Source organism: Hyla sarda, chromosome 5, assembly GCF_029499605.1.
Source record: "Hyla sarda isolate aHylSar1 chromosome 5, aHylSar1.hap1, whole genome shotgun sequence".
In the NCBI taxonomy this organism is placed as follows: domain Eukaryota; kingdom Metazoa; phylum Chordata; class Amphibia; order Anura; family Hylidae; genus Hyla; species Hyla sarda.
The window spans coordinates 259,224,971-259,245,212 of NC_079193.1; the positions used below are offsets into that span (position 1 = coordinate 259,224,971).

Genomic DNA, 20,242 nt, shown 5'->3' on the forward strand with positions numbered 1-20,242 from the left:
TGCTTTTCAAAGAAATACCACCCATGCTTCCTCTTTAGATAATGAGACTAGAACAAGTCATAATAGGAAGATAAATGGATATTCACAAAAGAGTATGATAAGCTTCAACAATGTTCACGCAGATCAAGTCATAACAAAAAGGGACCATCCTCCAAGGGCCGGATGAGAAATAAGAAAAGACTGTCAAGTATACCTACAATGCAGATTATCAGACTTTAGAATTGTCTAGGAAAAACATACATTGTGCATGAAAACAGTTCGCATTTATTTTTTTATTGGCTTATTTTGTCTATAATGTTGTCCCTTAACAAACCTTATATTTAGAGATCATGCCTCTAAATACATTAAGAACATACTATTTAACCCCTTGAGGACCAGGCCATTTTTCATTTTTGCACTTTAGTTTTTTCCTCCTCCCCTTCTAAAAATCATAGCGCTTTCAATTTTCCACCTACAGACCCATATGAGGGCTTGTTTTCACTTAAAATCTATGGCGAAATCCAAAAAGATTGAAAAAAACAACACCATTTTGAAACTTTTGGGAGCTTTCAATTCTACGCACTGCACTTTTCGGTAAACATGACACCTTATATTTATTCTGTAGGTCCATACAATTAAAATTATACCCAACTTATATAGGTTTGATTTTGTTTTATTTTGATTAAAAAAATGATAACCTTTTGTATGAAAAATTAGCATGCTTAAAAATGTCCTCTTCTGACCCCTATAACTTTTTTGTTTTTCTGTATACAGGATGTGTGATGGCTCATTTTTTGCACCGTGATCTGCAGCTTTATCGGTACCATTTTTGTTTTAATGGGACTTTTTGATCACTTTTTATAAAATTTTTTGTGTATAAAAAGTGACAAAAAATACGCAATTCTGGACCTTGGTACTTTTTAACATATATGCCATTGACCATGCTGTTAAAGTAACATTACATTTTTATAGCTCAGACATTTATGCACGCAGCGATACCACATATGTTTACGTTTATATGTGTTTACATATTTTTTTTATGGAAAAAGTGGGGTGATTCAAACTTATTAGGGAAGGGGTTAAATCACTTTTATTAACTTTTTGTATACAATTTTATAGTCTTCAGATTGCATACACTGTTCAATGCTATGCCATAGCATAGCATTGATCAGTGTTATGGGTGCTCCATTGCTCCAGCCTGCTATGGCTGACTGGAGCTTTGGATTACCGATCGGACGGCGAGGAGGCAGGTAAGGGCCCTTACACCTTCCTCTCAGCCGATTGGGACACTGTGGTTTCACTGCTGAGCAGCAGAGAAATTTTTTTTTTTTTTTACATTTTAGACGCCGGTGTCTAAAAGGTTAATGCCGGGCATCACCCTGATTGCTGATGTCATAGAAGGGAAGTGGGACGAGTGTCATAGAAGGGAGGTGTCCTCAAGAGGTTACAGTGTCATGTTATTTGAAAAAAAGTTTAGACATGTTACAGAGACATGTCAGAAGTTTTGATCGGCGGTGTTCAGACCCCCACGAATCATTAGAACAAGCTGGGAGAGGTGCACAGTTTAGTGCTTCTATTACCGGTTCACTGTAAGACAGATTCTGCAGTAAGTCTATGGAGAAGTGCCCTACTGCAAGACAAGCAGAGAAGCGAGCCAGGGAGAGAAGGGCTAAACCAAGTACTTCTCCCAGCTCATTATTGTTGGGGGTCTGAATATCAAGACCCGACTGATCTAAACTTTTGACTTGTGTCTGTGCATTTTTTTTTCCAAATAACAGGGACACTTTATGTATCCTCATAAACATGCACATATTTTAAAAATCATAGGTGTTTTTAATCACAGGTCTAGTCATATACAAAATCCTAAAATTTCAATTTTCACCCTACATACAGAAGCATACACAATAGGCTGACATTTCCTGCTGCTTAATTTTTATTCAGTATCCATTAGATAAGACATTATTTAAAGGGAATCTGACAGCAGAGTCATCTGCACTAACTTGAATATACGGGTAGATAGTGCAGGTGAGCCTGTTAGCCTGTTTTTAATGGTCCTTACCAGGCAAGCAGTGACATCGGCCAGATAAGGTGGAATAAAATGTTGCTCATACAGAAGCGGCCTGCCTCCATAATACAGAAGAATGAATTAAACATATTAATGGTCTATTCACACGTACAGTATTCTGTGCAGATTTGATGCGCAGGGTTTTCTGCTGCAGATTTCAATGTAAACTGAACACAGCTTGAAATCCTGCGCATCAAATCTGCGCAGAATACTGTATGTGTGAATAGACCCTAAAGGGGTATTCCAGGAATTTTTTTTATTTGACGATGCTACATGGGCTGTAAAGTTAGTGTAGTTCATAATATAGTGTCTGTACCTGTATGTGACGGTTTTCTTACAATTCTTCTGTGATTTTTACCCCAATATTTATTTTTAACAGCATACAAAATGACTGTTGTCTCAGATTTTTCCCAGGATGCAATGCGGCCGAGACCTGACTCACTAGTCAGCTGATGGCAGGGAGCCTGTCTGCTTCAATGGGTCGAGTGATCGCTTGGTGGGAGAGAGATCAATCTGCAACTAATGTAACAGCTGTAGGGACCCTGATTGAAAACCACAGGTCTTTTGAATGGATTCAGCTCATTTATGTTTCAATGGGTGGGGTGGCTGATGTGTGGGAGGGAGGAAAATGAAATTATGGGATTTGTAGGCAAACAATAAAAATCAAACAGGAAATACGAGTTCACAAAAAGATAGTTACAGTGTTATGGTAATCTCACAACATAGCCATTTAGCCCTAAGACAAGCGCAGATCCTTCCTAAGCATGTCCATAACTGTGCCAGGTTTGTACTAAAATAACCTTCTGGTGGAGAACCCTTTTAATAACCAGGTGAATATCTCCAGAAAGGCTGCACTGATTTTCACCTAATAAGTAGCATTAGAAATAGGGTAAGCAGCACTATCTACCTGTATTTTCAGCTATTCGGAATGGTGGTGAATTATTTATATACTGGTGTCACCTTTCACCACTGTACTACAGACTGTGATGATAAGAAAGACACTGCTTTATGGTTATTTGTACAGAACAGAAGTCTCAGCCTAATATTAGGCTTAGTGGCCAGAATAAAGACCTGCAAGATTTAACCCCTTAAGGACCCAGCCAATTTTCACTGTAGGACCCAGCCATTTTTGCAATTCTGACCACTGTCACTTTAAGCATTAATAACTCTGGGATGCTTTTACTTTTCATCCTGATTCCGAGATAGTTTTTTCATGACATATTCTACTTTATGTTAGTGGTAAAATTTTGTCGAAACTTGCATCATTTCTTGGTGCAAGATTCCAAAATTTGATGAAAAAATTGAAAATGTAGCATTTTTTTTTACTTTGAAGCTCCCTGCTTATGAGAAAAATGGACATTCCGAATAAATTATATATTGATTCACATATACAATATGTCTACTTTATGTCTGCATCATAAGGTTGACATGTTTTTACTTTTGGAAGACATCAGAGGGCTTCAAAGTATAGCAGCAAGAACAGCAAAAAAAAACAAAAACACCTACATGGCATATTATTTTGGAAACTACACCCCTCAAGGAATGTAACAAGGGGTACAGTGAGCTTTAACACCTCACAGGTGTTTGAAGACTTTTTGTTAAATTTGAATGTGTAAATGAAAAACATTTTCACAAAAATGCAGTTTTTTCCCCAAATTTTACATTTTTACAAGGGGTAATAGGAGAAAATTACCCCCCAAATTTGTAACCCCATTTCTTCTGAGTATGGAAATACCCCATATGTGGATGTAAAGTGCTCTGCTGGCGCACTACAATGCTCAGAAGAGTAGGAGCGCCATTGAGCTATTGGAGAGAGAATTTGTTTGGAATTGAAGTCAAAGGCCATGTGCGTTTACAAAGCCCCCTGTGGTGCCTGAACAGAGGACCCCCCACATGTGACCCCATTTTGGAAACTACACCCCTCACAAAATGTAATAAGGGGTGCAGTGATTATTTACAACCCACTGGCGTTTTACATATCTTTAAAACAGTGGGCTGTGCAAATGAAAAATAAAATTTTTCCTTTTTACGGACGACTGTTCCAAAAATCTGCCAGACACCTGTGGGGCATAAAAGCTCATTGTACCCCGTATTACATTGCATGAGGGGTGTAGTTCACAAAATTGGGTGACATGTGGTGGGGGGTCCATTGTTCTGGCACTATGGGGGCTTTGTAAACACATGTGGCCTTCAATTCCAGACAAATTTTCTCTTCAAAAACCCAACGGTGCTCCTTCTCTTCTGAGCATTGTAGTTCGCCAGCAGAGCACTTTAGATCCACATATGGGGTATGTTCTTACTCAGAAAAAACGAAGTTACACATTTTGGGGGGCTTTTTTTCTATTTTCCCTTGTGAAAATAAAAATTTTAGGGTAAAACCAGCATTTTAGTGAAATATTTTTTTTTCATTTTCCCATCCAACTTTAATGAAAATTCTTCAAACACCTGTGGGGTATTAAGGCTCACTATACCCCTTGTTTAGTTCTGTGACGGGTGTAGTTTCCAAAATAGGGTCACATCTGGGTATTAATTTTTTTGCGTTTATGTCAGAACCGCTGTAAAATCAGCCACCCCTGTGCAAATCACCAAAATAGGCCTCAATTCCGGACAAATTTTCTCTTCAAAAACCCAACGGTGCTCCTTCTCTCCTGAGCCTTGTTGTGCGCCCACAGAGCATTTTACGCCCACATATGGGGTATTTCCGTACTCAGGAGAAATTGCGTTACAAATTTTGGGGGTCTTTTTTTCCTTTTATCGCTTGTGAAAATAAAAAGTATGGGGCAACATCAGCATGTTAGTGTAACATTTTTTATTTTTTTACACTAACTGGCTGGTGTAGCCACCAGCAAAATTTGAAGCGCAATTTCTCCCGAGTACGGAAATACCCCATATGTGGCCCTAAACTGTTTCCTTGAAATACGACAGGGCTCTGAAGTGAGAGAGCGCCATGCGCATTTGAGGACTAAATTAGGGGTTGCATAGGGGTGGACAAAGGGGTATTCTACGCCAGTGATTCCCAAACAGGGTGCCTCTCCAGCTGTTGCTAAACTCCCAGCATGCCTGGACAGTCAGTGGCTGTCCGGAAATGTTGGGAGTTGTTGTTTTGCACCAGCTGGAGGCTCCGTATTGGAAAAACTGCCGTACAATACTTTTTCATTTTTATTGGGTGAGGGGGCAGTGTAAGGGGGTGTATATGTAGTGTTTTACCCTTTACTATGTGTTAGTGTAGTGTTTTTAGGGTACATTCACTCTGGTGGGCGTTTACGGTGAGTTTCTCGCTAGGAGTTTGCGCTGCAGCGAAAAATTTGCCGCAGCTCAAACTTCAAGCAGGAAACTTACTGTAAGCCTGTCCGTGTGAATGTACCCTCCAGACTGTAGCCATCCAGATGTCAGACTGTAGCCCTTCAGATGTTGCTAGGCAACTCACCGGCTTCCGTAGGATCCAGGGAGCCACATTGCCGTCCTCTGTTGCTGCCGATCACCGCCGCCAATCGTCACCAAAGCCGATGGGTAAGTGGACTTCAGCGCCGGTCCCTGACGGTTTCTTTGGCTACTTTGGGTGGGCACAACGGGGGAACCGAAAGTTAACCCCCCCGCCCCCGATCTGCTATTGGTCATCGCTTCTTAACGACTTATAGCAGGGATAGGAGGGGTGGCACCACTGCCACCTCACTCCTATCCCTTCAGGGGGATCGTGGGTGTCTTGGACAAACCCGATCCCCCTTATTTTCCGGGTCACCGGAGACCCATATGACCCAGAATCGCCACAAATCGACGGTGTGAATTCATCGGCGTTTGCGTCAATCGCCGGCAATCGCGCGGCAGGGACCGAAATTTCCACGGGTGTACAGGTATGCCCTGGGTCCTTTACTAGTTAAAGGGGTATTCTAGTCATAGACATCTTATCCCCTATGCAAAGGATAGGGAATAAGATGTCTGATCTGATCACGGGGGGGGGGGGGGCACCACCGGGACCCCCCGAGATCTCTGTGTAGCACCCGGGACAAGGGGGCGTGGCGTGACGTCTCCAGTCCCGGAAACACAGAGGTTTCCGAGACTGGAGCAGCAGCCTGGCAGAGAATGCCAAGTGCTGCACGGAGATCGAGGGGGGTCCCAGCGGCAGGCCCCCTGCGATCAGACATTTTATCCCCTAATCTTAGGGGATAAGATCTCTACAGCCGTTGGCTGTCCGGGCATGCTGGGAGTTGTAATTTTGCAACATCTGGAGGTCCGCAGGTTGAAGACCACTGACCTGGGACATAGTTCTGTGACTGAATAGATAGCTGGGCTTAGCAGTAGCTCTAGCAACAAGCTTTTCCAATGCACAAATAATGTCTTGCATTCTTTCTCTTTACCACAACACATTATACATCAAAGCGGGGATGAACTTGACCGACTTAAAATTTTACTATTGATGCTGATTTTTTTTTTTTTACAATGTACAAACCATTAGATAACATAGTCCAATGCTATACAACTCAAACCTTTGTTTTATTAATACATGGCTGGCTGGATGGTAGACAGAAAAGAAAGCTTCCTCTGCATACAGTATGCTATGGAACAATGAACAGCTCACAAAAATTTCTATACTCCTTCAGTATCAGGGGAAATAATAAAGTCTATACAAGGCTCAAATAATGTCGCTCTTTTAAGTAACAACAGTGATATTTAGTAACAGCTATTAGCCAGGAATATGCCTTACATACGAACAAAGATGTATGGAATTGTGGTGACCTTCAGTTAAAGGGGTACTCTGGTGGAAAACTTTTTCTTTTTTTAAATCAACTGGTTTAGAAAGTTAAACAGATTTGTAAATTACTTTTATTAAAAAAAAATGTAATCCTTCCAGTACTTATTAGCTGCTGAATACTACAGAGGAAATTGTTTTCTTTTTGGAACGCAGTGCTCTCAGCTATCACAGTGCTCTCTGCTGACATCTCTGTCCATTTTAGGAACTGTCCAGAGCAGCATATGTTTGCTATGGGGATTTTCTCCAACTCTGGACAGTTCTTAAAATGGACAGAGATGTCAGCAGAGAGCACTGTGCTCGTGATGTCAGCAGAGAGCTCTGTGTTCCAAAAGAAAAGAATTTCCTCTGTAGTATTCAGCAACTAATAAGTACTGGAAGGATTAAGATTTTTTTTAATAGAAGTAATTTACAAATCTTTTTAACTTTCTGGCACCAGTTGATTTAAAAAATTTAAAAAATTCCACCGGAGTACCCCTTTAAGCTTCCTCCAGAAGACAAATAAAAATGTCTTAAAAGGGACTATATCACTTATATTTTATTTCACTGATTAAAATCAAATACTGAAACATAATAGGCAAGATTTAGTATGGTGGGTGGCACCAAAAGTTTAAGTCCAAATGAGACAGAATCTTGACACATTTATAATACAGTGCTCAAAAAGAATTGGAAAATGTGCCTCACTCAGAAAGGGGAGTGGCTTACTACAAAGGAGCAAGAGCAAGTCATGTCCAGATTGGTAGAAGGGCAACCTGGTTCTAGCCTCAACCACTGTCCCTACCTACTTAGACAATCCCCCCTTAATGGCAGCCAACAGGGTGGCAAAATCAGCAGACAAACAGTAAACCAGCCAAAGGGTTACTGGCAAACAAATATATTGACCACACTAGTGTTAATAAAATTTGACTAGAAGTATACTTATCACAATATTAGTGGTGGAGGTCTACACAGAGCAGGTACTGCATTTTGAAAACAAATAAATATAAGGGCATTTAAATATTTATCCTAAAAATAAAGGTTAGTGAAATAGAATTTGTGGTGAACTAAGGTAATAGGTATTGTATGTGTCATACCACCTACTAGTGTCCTATTTTGTGTTTTGGGTCATCTGTCAATAGGCTCTCAATACGTCTTGCCAAGCAGGGTCTACCGCCATTTCAATATTAATCACAGGCAAGATTAAATTGGGCACACACATATGATAGCTGATCCCCTGGGGTAGTAGTAGCTTCAGGCCCAATTGGGGTGGAGGAGTTAAATAAAACAAGTGGGCGGTGGAAGTATAAAGAAAGAAGAACTACCGGTTGCACATCTTTTATCTGTTGTGTAACACAGAGTTAAAGTCGTAATGATTACACACAAGATGCACGTTATAACATCTGCAAGACCTATGATGGTGTCACATGTGTGTCATGAATCATATGCTTGGGAGGAGTCAGGAAGTACAGGACTTAAAAATAAAAAAGTGAGCAGCGAAAAATGGAACTTGATACAGCGCTGGATCCAGGAGACATTCAAATCTGACAAAAAACAGTTTATAACTGTAAACTATTTATTAAAGGCACAAATCTACGAATTGGGCCCTAGAAACGTGTAGATTTGTGCCTTTAATTAATAGTTTATAGTTATAAACTGTTTTATGTCATATATGAACATCTCCTGGATCCAGCACTGTATCAAGTTCTATTTTTCGCTGCTCACTTTTCTATTACCACACTGGACTGGTGTTCCTAGGACTGGGAGGTACACAGCTGCAGGACCAAACCATGATTTGCCACACGCTTACACACATTGTGTTTTTAGCGCAACTGTGCAGGGTGAGTGCTCTTATCCTGTACCTACTTTATTTTGGTGTAATTACTTATTTCACTAGGGGCGCTTGTCTTTCTTGTTTTTTTCCCCTCTCCTTATTAGGACTTCACAACAGGTATGCTGACGTCCCGCTTCTGCTTTCCCAAGCCAGGAGCTGGATACAGTGAAGAAGCAGGGGTGATGTCAGCATGCTCCTCAAGCTCTGCTTGGGCACCAAGCCTGCTGCCCAAATGAGGAAGATAAAGGGACAAGGGGACTATGGATCAGGGACAGGTATGTATCCTTATCATCAGTGTCACCCGCACTAACAGCCTGTACCAACAGGTTAGTGCAGGTAAAGCTGATGATAGTTTCCCTTTAAAAGATCTCATAATTACACTAAAGTATGTACTATACTGTGTATCATTTTGCTTTCAGCTGTACTATGTTGTCTTAGGTTCTACTAGGTTCTTTTATGGAAACAGTAAAATATCCTAGGTAACTCATGACCTTTTAAAAATGTGGGATTATTTTTCTGTGAATGGAGTATTAATGCTATTGTGGTCAGTGCACACCATGACTAAATCTATGATTGATTGTTATACCTAAACTGTTCATAGATTCACTCAACAGTAATCCATTTACAATAGGAAAGATGCATACCGTATTCCTACATTTATCCTATATCGTAATTCATCCAAAATCTCTTATATGTATGCTATTAATATGTTTCAGTTAGCATAAAACCTTGTTCTTTAACAAACAGACTGGCTGGAAAGCTAAGAAGCCAAACATTCAAAGACTACGGAATTTGTAAGAACTGTCACAGTCAAATCTTCGCAAAAGAACAGGGCATCAGTATCAGGGCAATGGATGCATGTAGAAAATAAGACTAGACGTTGAAAAATCATTTTCTTTTTAACAGAAGGGACTTTGCGGTTGAAGTATGCAAAGACATACCGGACTTTGTATGGCAACTTTACTTCTACTCCATACACTAGAAAAACTCACCTGAATCCAATCTGAAGGCATATTGCATTAAAGGGGTACTCTGCTGCTCAGCGTTTGGAACAAACTGTTCCAAACATTGGAGCCCGCGGCAGGAGCTCGTGATGTCATAGCCCCACCCCTCAATTCAAGTCTAAAAGCCGTCATGAGGGGGAGGCATTATGGTGTCACTAGCTCCCGGGGCCGGCTCCAGCATTCGGAAGTTTGTTCCAAACGCTGAGCAGCGGAGTACCCCTTTAATTTCAGATGCCATCTACTTTGTTGACAGACTGCCAGATCTTCTGCACAATGGACACCACTGACTTATAATATGTTCTGTATATTGTGTTATTTTCTAGTCTAATGTGATGGAATCTGAAACAGAGTCTTATAACCTACAATGCTTCAAACCCCCAAAGGGTCAGGCTGCTTGTTAGCAATTCCACACTTGGTTTATAGAAAGGTGTGCGAAAAGAGAGATAGCCCTAAATGATGTTCATGTTTCCTAACAGAGAACATGGAAGTGGGTATTCATTATTGTGCAACCCTTTTAAGAGTATGTTCTCACTTCATAAACTTCACTGACATACTTTATCAACTGCTTTCTTGCAGATTATTTTACAAAAAGTGAAGCCTAAGGCTTTGCTCACACACTGCAAAATAGGTATAAAAATTGACTTTTTTTAAATTACCTATTGTGTTATATTTAAAGGTTACTATCATAAAAAAAAAACTTTTTACATTTTGCCCTGAAATGTCAAAAGTTTTGATCACACCAGATCTCACTCCTGAGACCCACTGTGATCTCTAGTAATGCAATATGTAGAAGAGAAATAAAGGCAATCGCACTCACCATTCAGTGAAAAGGAATTTCTTTACTGTAGTCCGTTAGGCAATAACAGCAATGTGACAGGTATAACATAGAGTGGAGGCAGAGGTGGTTACGGGACAGAACTGTTTCGCACTTTATAATATAGATATAGATAGCTATTTCGCACTATAGAATATAGACACCTCCACTATAGAGGTGTCGGCTTGTGGAAGCACTTCTATAGTGCAAAACAGTTCTGTCCCGTAACCACCTCTGCCTCGGCTTTATGTTATACCTGTCACATTGCTGTTAATGCCTAATGAGCTACAGTAAAGAAATGGGTGTGATTGCCTTTATTTCTTTTCTACATATTCATCCATTGCTTGGATTTGCATCAGCACCCCATACAGGATTAGGTGAGGTTCCTTGTGGTCTACTACAGGTGTCCGTCTAATTGCTACCTAGCAGCAGCAGTGCCGGTTTTCATTTCTCTATTGTGGACAATCTCTAGTAATGCCACTATGTAGGTGTGCTGCTAATTCCCTTGCTGTCAATCAAATTAGGGATCGACCGATTATCGGTATGGCCGATATTATCGGCTGATAATCACGATTTTGGGCATTATCGGTATCGGCAAATACCTTGCCGATAAGCCGATAATGCCCCGCCCCCCGCACCGCCCCCACCGCCCCGCGACCGCCCCCCCGACCCGCCGCACCGCGACCGCCCTCCTGACCCACCGCACCATGTCGCACCCCCCACCCTAGTGCTGGGCGGTATACCGGTATGAACCGGATACCGTTTTTTTGCTCCCACGGTATGGATTTTTGCCCACACCGCTATACCAGTCGGGCCCCTCCCCCACCCTCCGAGTCAATAAAAAAATTTAAACCTACCCGTAATGGGGGTGGTTCGGGCCATCCATCCTTCCTGTAGTGTCCGGCGGCATTCCGGGTGGAGGGTGAACTGGTCCGGGCTGTCCTTTTCCGGGGGTCCTCTTCTCCACTCTGGGCAGGCTCCGGCCTAGTACGCTGCATAGACACCGCTACATCAGGTGCGTCGCTGCGCAGCGGCGTCTATGCAGCGTTACTAGGCCGGAGCCTGCCCGGAGTGGAGAAGAGGACCCCCGGAGAAGGACAGCCCGGACCGGTTCACCCTCCACCCGGAATGCCGCCGGACACTACAGGAAGGATGGATGGCCCGGACCACCCTCCCCGGACGGTTCCTGCAGCAACTGGGAAGGTGAGTCAGGGTTCTGGGATGGACAGGGATCTGTATAATATACTATACCTACAGTAGGCCCTCCAGCTGTTGCAAAACTACAACTCCCAGCATGCCCGGACAGCCAACGGCTGTCCGGGCATGCTGGGAGTAGTACTTTTGCAACAGCTGGAGGCACCCCTAGGCGCGGTGCGGCGCGGGGAGCTGTGGCGGTGATAGGTCTCAGGACCCCCGGACAGGCAGGGGGAGAGAAGCGGGTGGCGGCGGCGGCCTATGTCACCACAAAAGCCACTGCAGTGCATTGATTTAAAGCGCCCGCTTTAAATCAATGATCTGCAGAGGTGTCGCAGGGGGATAAATAGCCGATAACTTATATAGGTTATATCGGTTATCGGTTTATCGGAATATCGGTTTAAGTTATCGGCTATCGGCCCTAACCTCCACAGATTATCGGTATCGGCCCTAAAAAACCTATATCGGTCGATCCCTAAATCAAATCTGACTTTTTTTTGCTATAGAGGGGAAGAGGTAGGATCTGCACAATGGTGCACACTTCCCCGGCAATCTAGGCAACATGTCAAACCTTTTTTATGATAGTAACCCATTAAAGTCTCTGAAAATGTGGCTGTCAAATTAAAAAAACTAAAAAAAAACTTTGGAATTACAGCTGTTTTTTTAAACATGCACTGACTTTTTACAGACTTTGATGTAACCCATCTCATGTTTACGCTTTGTATTCAGTGTGTGAACATAGTCTAAAAGTAACCCGGTTGGTTTATAATTGCCTTATAAATATTAGTAGAAGAGTCTGTAATAAGAGTAGCAATGTAATATCAGAGTCAATTTATGTTACTGCAATTGCTGATTATTTTGTTTACTTTCCTACTAAGAAATGTCCTACATTTAAATATATGTAAACTTTATAACCTGCATCACTAAACAAGTGTATAAAATAAGGGAACAATTACTCAACTGTGCATTTTTTCTTTTATGAATTATATTTGTGGAACAATTGAGGGCAATAAACTAGAGTCTGCCTATTTTCCAAGTAAACAGACAAGAATTATAGTTTGCCGACGAAATTGGCAATGAACTAGAATACTTAATTATTCAAGTGACATAAATACTATCTATATGAAAATAAAGGCTGTATTTATAATTAACAACGGGTGCATTATAATTACATTCAAAATCATTTGCATAATTTAAGCTGCTACAAATTGGAGAAAGGTTTTTCATGTCCACTTAATGGCAAATAATAAAATATAAAAGGATTGAAGAGGTTATTTAGAGTAAAGTGATGAATATTTTCTCTCCGAGATACCGTTTCACAGCTCATTACGGTACAATGTTAGAATGAAAATGATTAGATAAAAAATAAATATATGAAAACATTTAAGTATGTTTTGTCTGAGAAGCTGAAACGCATATTACAAGACATCTAAAAAACATTACATTAATTAATACTAATAAAGCAAGATTCATTATGATATTAAATGCCGGGCAAAGGGGAATTTTGTGAATTTCAAGAAAACATTCAACTTTGAGTAGAATTTTACAGTTTATATTTAGGCTAAATAATGTAAAAGTTGAACAAACTGGTAAATACAGTATATTACTGATGTACACATCAGATTCACGTGCTGAGTATAGTGTTAAAATGACATTACAACAAATTAAGTCACCAGTGATGGGAGATAATAATTATAATACAAATTAAGGGTACATTCACATGTGTGTATTTTCTGCTGCAGATTTGCTGTAGCAGATTTTGCTACTCATTAAAGTCTATGGGCAGCACAATCTGCAGCAGATCTGCAGCAAAAATAGGCACATATGAAGGTACCCTAAATCTGAATCTGAAATAGTAAAAACTGTATTTGTAAAACTAACCAAGTTTTTACATATTCAGTGTCAGTGAAAATCTAAGACACCCAGTACTACACTTTGTATGGCATGTTTATTGCCATCCCATACATTACATCCGTATCTGGTCTGAAAGCATGCTGAATTAATTTGAGGTGCCATTTAATCACTAGCTAATCGTTTTTCAGTCAATGTGCACAATTTCTGCACAAGAGTCAACCCATATCAGCTCTGGTAAATTGGGAATTCCTCTTTCCCAATATAAAAACATTTTTTTAAATTTCATTCCATAAGTTAAAGGGGTTATCCAGGAAAAAACTTTTATACATATATATATATATATATATATATATATATATATATATATATACATATATATATATATGAACTGGCTCCAGAAAGTTAAACAGATTTGTAAATTACTTCTATTAAAAAAATCTTAATCCTTTCAGTACTTATGAGCTGCTGAAGTTGAGTTGTTCTTTTCTGTCGAAGTGCTTTCTGATGACACCTGTCTCGGGAACTGTGAAGAGTAGGAGCAATCCCCATAGCAAACCTCTTCTACCCTGTGCAGTTCCCGAGACAAGCAGAGATGTCAGCAGAGAGCACTGTTGCCAGATAGAAAAGAACAACTCCACTTCAGCAGCTGATAATTATTGGAAGAATTAAGATTTTTAATAGAAGTAATATACAAATTTGTTTAACTTTCTGGAGCCAGTTGATATAAAAAAAAATATGTTTTTTTTTTTTTCTGGAATACCCCTTTAATGTATTTGTAACTATAAAAAAAGAAGTAGAAAGAAGAAACACTCAATACTTAATAAAATCCAAATCACAAGTTAATTGAGGAGTACACAAGGCAATGTGCAAGAAGAAAATGGCAATGGCTGTTTCACTGCACTTCTATTAAAAAATCTTAATCCTTTCAGTACCTATGAGCTTCTAAGTTAAGGTTGTTCTTTTCTGTCTAAGTGCTCTCTGATGACACGTGTCTCGGGAAAGGCCCAGTTTAGAAGCAAATCCCCATAGCAAACCTCTTCTAAACTGGGCGTTTCCCGAGACAGGTGTCATCAGAGAGCACTAAAAGTACTGAAAGGATTAATATTTTTTAATAGAAGTAATTTACAAATCTGTTTAACTTTCTGGAGCCAGTTGATATACTGTATATAAAAAAGTTTTGGCCTGGAATACCCCTTTAACGCACCAGGACGTACATTTACGTCCTATACATAACCGTGAGCATTGGAGCGATGCTCGGGTCATGCGCGGCAGGTCCCGGCTTCTGATAGCAGCCAGGGACCCGCCGGTAATGGCGGACATCCGTGATTGCGCATATGTCCGCCATTAACCCCTCAGATGCCGTGATCAATATAGATCACAGCATCTGTAGCACTGTGGTCACTAAATGGATGATCGGATCGCCCGCAGCGCTGCCGCAGCGATCCGATCATCCAGAACGGCAGACGGAGGTCCTCTCACCTGCCTCCACTGCCTTCCACGGGTCTTCTGCTCTGGTCTGAGATCAAGCAGACCAGAGCAGAAGATGACCGATAATACTGATCAGTGCTATGTCCTATGCATAGCACTGAACAGTATTAGCAATCGAATGATTGCTATAAATAGTCCCCTATGGGGACTATTTAAGTGTAAAAATAAAAGTAAAAAAAAGTTTTAAAAAATTTGGAAAAACCCCCTCCCCCAATAAAAACGTAAAATGTCCCATTTTTACTATTTCACAAAAAGTGTAAAAAAAATATTTTATATGCATATTTGGTATCGCTGCGTGCATAAATATCTGAACTATTAAAATAAAATGTTAATGATACTGTATCGTGAATCGCATGAAGGTAAAAAAAAAAGTCCAAAATAGCTGCTTTTTAATAACATTTTATTTAAAAAAATTATTAAAAAATGTATTTTAAGTTTTATATAAGCAAATATGGTATCAATAAAAAGTACAGTTCACAGCGCAAATAATGAGCCCTCATTCCGCCGCTTATACGGAAAAATTAAAAAATTATCGGTCTTCAAAATAGGGGGATTTTAAACGTACTAATTTGGTTAAAAAGTTAGCTATTTTTTTAAAGCGCAACAGTAATAGAAAAGTATGTTATCATGGGTATCATTTTAATCGTATTGACCCAAAGAATAAATTACACATGTCATTTTTACCGTAAATTGTACGGCGTGAAAACGAAAACTTCCAGAATTTGCAAAATTGCGGTTTTCTTTTTAATTCACCTCCATTCTTCACAGTAAGTACAGTGTTATCATCTTTGTATGTCTTATTTTTGCATCTGTGAACATAGAGCTGATGTGACTTATCATAAAGCTCCAGTTGTATCAAATTGTTTAAAGGGGCACTCCGGCCCTGAGACATCTTATCCCCTATCCAAAGGATATGCCTCCCCGCCGCTGCAGACCCCCGCAATCTTGTATTTTGAGCTGCACATTGCGGTGCCAGAACACAAACAGACTTGCATAGCGGGGGTGACGTCACATGGGGGCGGAGTCGTGATGTCACGATACTACGAGATACTACGATACTACGAGCTGACATCGTGGCGTTCAGCTCAAACAGGTGGGTGGCAAATACAAGATTGTGGGGGCCCCCAGCGGCGGGACCCCCGCGGTGAGACATCTTATCCCCTATCCTTTGGATAGGGGATAAGATGTCTCAGGGCCGGAGTACCCCTTTAAGGGATATTCTCCTAAAAGTGTAGCTTGTCCTTTAAACAGATGAGACAAAACTGTGGCTTTATGGAACTCGCATCAGCTCTGTGTTCCCAGATACAAAAGAATGAAGTATAAGAAATGAAAAGAACACTGTACCTACTGTGAAGCATGGAGGAGGCTGGCTTGTGTTTTGGGGCTGTATAGCTGCATCTGGCACAGGGTGTCTTGAATCTGTACAGGATACAATGAAATCTCTGGAGTGGAATTTGCTGCCCTGTGTCAGGAAGCTGGGTCTAAGTCGCAGGTCATGGGTCCTCCAAAACGATAAGACCCAAAATACACAGCTAAAAACATGTAAGAATGGCATTGTAAAATTAAGAAATATTGGTCCTTAGCAAGACCCATGACTTTTCTGCTGTCATGCATTACTTCATGAATTCTCAATTTGGATTCCACTACCTTGCTCCATCACATTGAAGCCACTTAATGCATTAATATGTTTTAAAGATGGCAAGTGTAATACATTATTTAAGAAGCTTTGGAGTGACTGTACCCTTTAATAATTGGATTCAAGGCATAACTAACATATTCCTATCTAGTAGATAGTTAAGTGACTCATTTTGCTAGTGTATCTTACCTCAGAGGAAAAACTGGAACATTTTAGAATAATTACATTTAGAGCTTAATATTTCTAAAATTAAAGTTTTGGAAAATGTAATATATATCAGGGCTGGTGAGACTGAATAACTCGCTGGAGATGTCCGTGTGTGTATATCAGTAGACAGTTCACCTTACCTGGCAACCTCGGAGGCCATGACCACGGCCTCTGGTTGCCATGGCAACCTTTGGAACACCGCAGCCGCATCAAAGATTATCCAATGGGTGGCAGGGGGAGCACCTCCCCCTTTCAAACTTGTAGATGTGGCGATCTCACTCAGCTCTATTCCTGACAGTTGTGGCGGGTGTTTGTGTTATAACATGCATACCTTCCCGCTATGATGTATATACATGTCATATAGTGGGAAGGCATTAAAGAACAGCAAGTTCTATATTTTGGATCCAACTACATTATAAGGTACTATATTTAGTCTATATTTACTTTTTAGAATTTTTCACCTATTGTCTGAAGTAAAGAACAGTTCTCATTTTTAAATGAGCCCTGTCAGATGCAAAAAAAATTTTATATGTTGTACATCTTGACAAAACATTAACCTTTCTAATATTCTTCATAAGAAAATTTTATTTCTTTTTTATAGAAATCATGGATTATAAAATCATGGATTTGTCCAAGCTAAAGCACAGGCATGGAGAAAGACCAATAAGTGAGGGTGGGCTAGAACTCCTCTGTGTCTGATAGGACGGGAGAGAGTACAGGGGAGTACTATCAGGAAGGAGAGCGCACAGAGGAGTACTATGAGACAGGAGAGAGCACAGAGGAGTCCTATCAGAAAGGAGAGAGCACAGAGGAGTACTATCAGACAGGAGAGAGTACAGAGGAGTCCTATCAGAAAGGAGAGAGCACAGAGGAGTCCTATCAGTACTCCTCTGTGCTCTCTCTTGTCTGATAGGACTCCTCTGTGCTCTCTCCTTTCTGATAGTACTCCTCTGTGCTCTCTCCTGTCTGATAGCACTCCTCTGTGCTCTCTCCTGTTTGATAGCACTCCTGTGTTCTCTCCTGTCTAATAGTACTCCTCTGTGCTCTCCCCTTTCCGATAGTACTCCTCTGTGCTCTCCCCTGTCTGATAGTACTCCTCTGTGCTCTCTCCTGTCTGATAGCACTCCTCTGTACTCTCTCCTGTCTGATAGCACTGCTCTGTGCTCTCTCCTGTCTGATAGCACCCCTCTGTGCTCTCTACTGCCTGATAGCACTCCTCTGTGCTCTTTCCTGCCTGATAGTACTCCTCTGTGCTCTCTCCTGTCTGATAGCACTCCTCTGTGCTCTCTCCTGTCTGACAGCACTCCTCTGTACTCTCTACTGTCTGATAGTACTCCTATGTACTCTCCTCTGTCTGATAGCACTCTTTTGTGCACTCTCCTGTCTATCAGACCAGAGAGAGCACAGATGAGTACTATCAGAAAGGAGAGAGCACAGAGGAGTGCTATCAGACAGGAGAGAACACAGAGGAGTGCTATCAGACAGGAGAGAGCACAGAGGAGTCCTATCAGAAAGGAGAGAGCACAATGGAGTCCTATGAGACAGGAGAGAGCACAGAGGAGTGCTATCAGACAGGAGAGAGCACAGAGGAGTGCTATCAGACAGGAGAGAGTACAGAGGAGTGCTATCAGACAGTAGAGAGCACAGAGGAGTGCTATCAGACAGGAGAGAGCACAGAGGAGTACTCAGACAGGAGGGAGCACAAAAGAGTTCTATCAGAGAGGAGGAAGCACAGAGGAGTCCTATCAGAAAGGAGAGAGCACAGAAGTAGGAGATTTAAATGCTGTATGGTTTCTCTGTTGGCCCACCAGCATTATGGGGAAGATTTAAGTTGACCAGTAGCCCATTGCAACCAATCAGATTGCTTCTTTAATTTTTAAAACAGCCTTTGCACAGGTTTTGATCTCCTATATCTTGTTAAGTATAGGGCAAATTAAATTTGTAATTATATTGATGCAATCTGTGTCATTAGTAACTGTGAAACAAGGCATTAATATAGTTTCTGGGATATAAAAATCAGTCATAAAGGAAGTGTTGAAGTCAAGAGCCTAAATTGCACTTGGCAACGTGAGGAAGATCTAAAACATTTGACTATATTGATAATCAATGTTTACACAGATTACAAATAAGGCACCACGGCCAGCTGTACATCACATCAGTGTGGCTCATATTTAAAAATACAGCACAGAGTGGTTTAGTGAGGAAAAAACATGATTCCATTATGGTTTTCTCCCTTAAAACCATTGCTGTTAGATAGAATACAGTGTCTTGCTGGAAACATCAAACAGGAGAACACAGGCTGTCTATAAAACAGACCTATATGCACCCCAATAAAGTCTTCATATTTATGGCATTTGATCACGAAGGGTACGACCACTGGGACCCCCTGTGATCTCAAGAAAAGTGCCCAATTCTTCCTGTACACGAAGTGCAGGATCGACACATCTCCTTCATGCACTCCCTATAAAAGCAACAGATAAATGAGTAAAGTGTTCAGATATCATTGGCACTCTCACAGAGAATGCTTGGAGGAGGCATGTTGAGGGGGCATGTTGTGCAGTCTCTGTAAGCATGTCGGAGATACACAAGCGGTGTACTCCTGTATTTCCGGAGCACCCATAAACATGTAAGGGGACGTTTCAGCCCTACGCTCTGTAGCGTAGGGCGTACGCTCGGGCATCATTTTGGAGATTACGGAGGGGTCCCAGACGTTGGACCCCTTGCGATCAAACACTTATCCCCTATCTTTTTGAAAGAGAGTAATTTTGAAAATCTTGGAGTACCCCCTTAAGGCAATTGTCAGTCTTATTGTAGCTTCTTTATGTACACTTACTCTATGTTCACGTGGTGAATTTCTCAGCGGAATTGGCCAAAAAAATTCAGCTAGAAAATTCTGTTGCAGCAGAGTTCCGTTGTTTTCAATGGGATTCTGCTGCACTGTGCATGGCAGATGTTTCCACCGTCTATGGAGACGGCGCATTTCTTAGTGGTCCTAGCGCTTTCAGAACATGTTATTTGCAGAATGTCCGCTCATGTTTTTCAGGCGCACATTTCGCAAATTTTCGGCCGTCTGAACGAGGCCTTAGGGTGTGTTTGTACATTTGACTGTTGAAACGCATATAATGTGAATAAGTGTTACAAAAAAAAAGGGGGAAAAAACGTAGCAAAATACGGCATGTGAGACCCTACCATTAAATGGCAAAAAGTTACCACTGGTTTCAGCCTTGATAAATCTCCCCTAAGATTTCTCCTTTTTTTTTTTAGATGCAACTTTTCTGTGTTTCTATTGAATATGATTTATAGCTCCAAATATTATGTATCTCTTACAAGCTAGTTTTCCGAAGCTGAGTGAAGAGAGAAAGAAAACATAAAATCAGAAAACCAGCACTACACCAAACAGAAATTGCAACTTCTATTTCTGACACAGTTATCCCTTTGACAGTT

General features: G+C 40.9%; 1 protein-coding gene across 11 annotated transcripts in view; it reads right to left on the reverse strand.

Moving 5' to 3' along the window:
* The window catches only part of PTPRM (protein tyrosine phosphatase receptor type M), an 898,578-nt gene that overhangs the window by 147,851 nt on the left and 730,485 nt on the right, over positions 1-20,242 (reverse strand). The gene's annotated exons all lie outside the window — the stretch shown is intronic.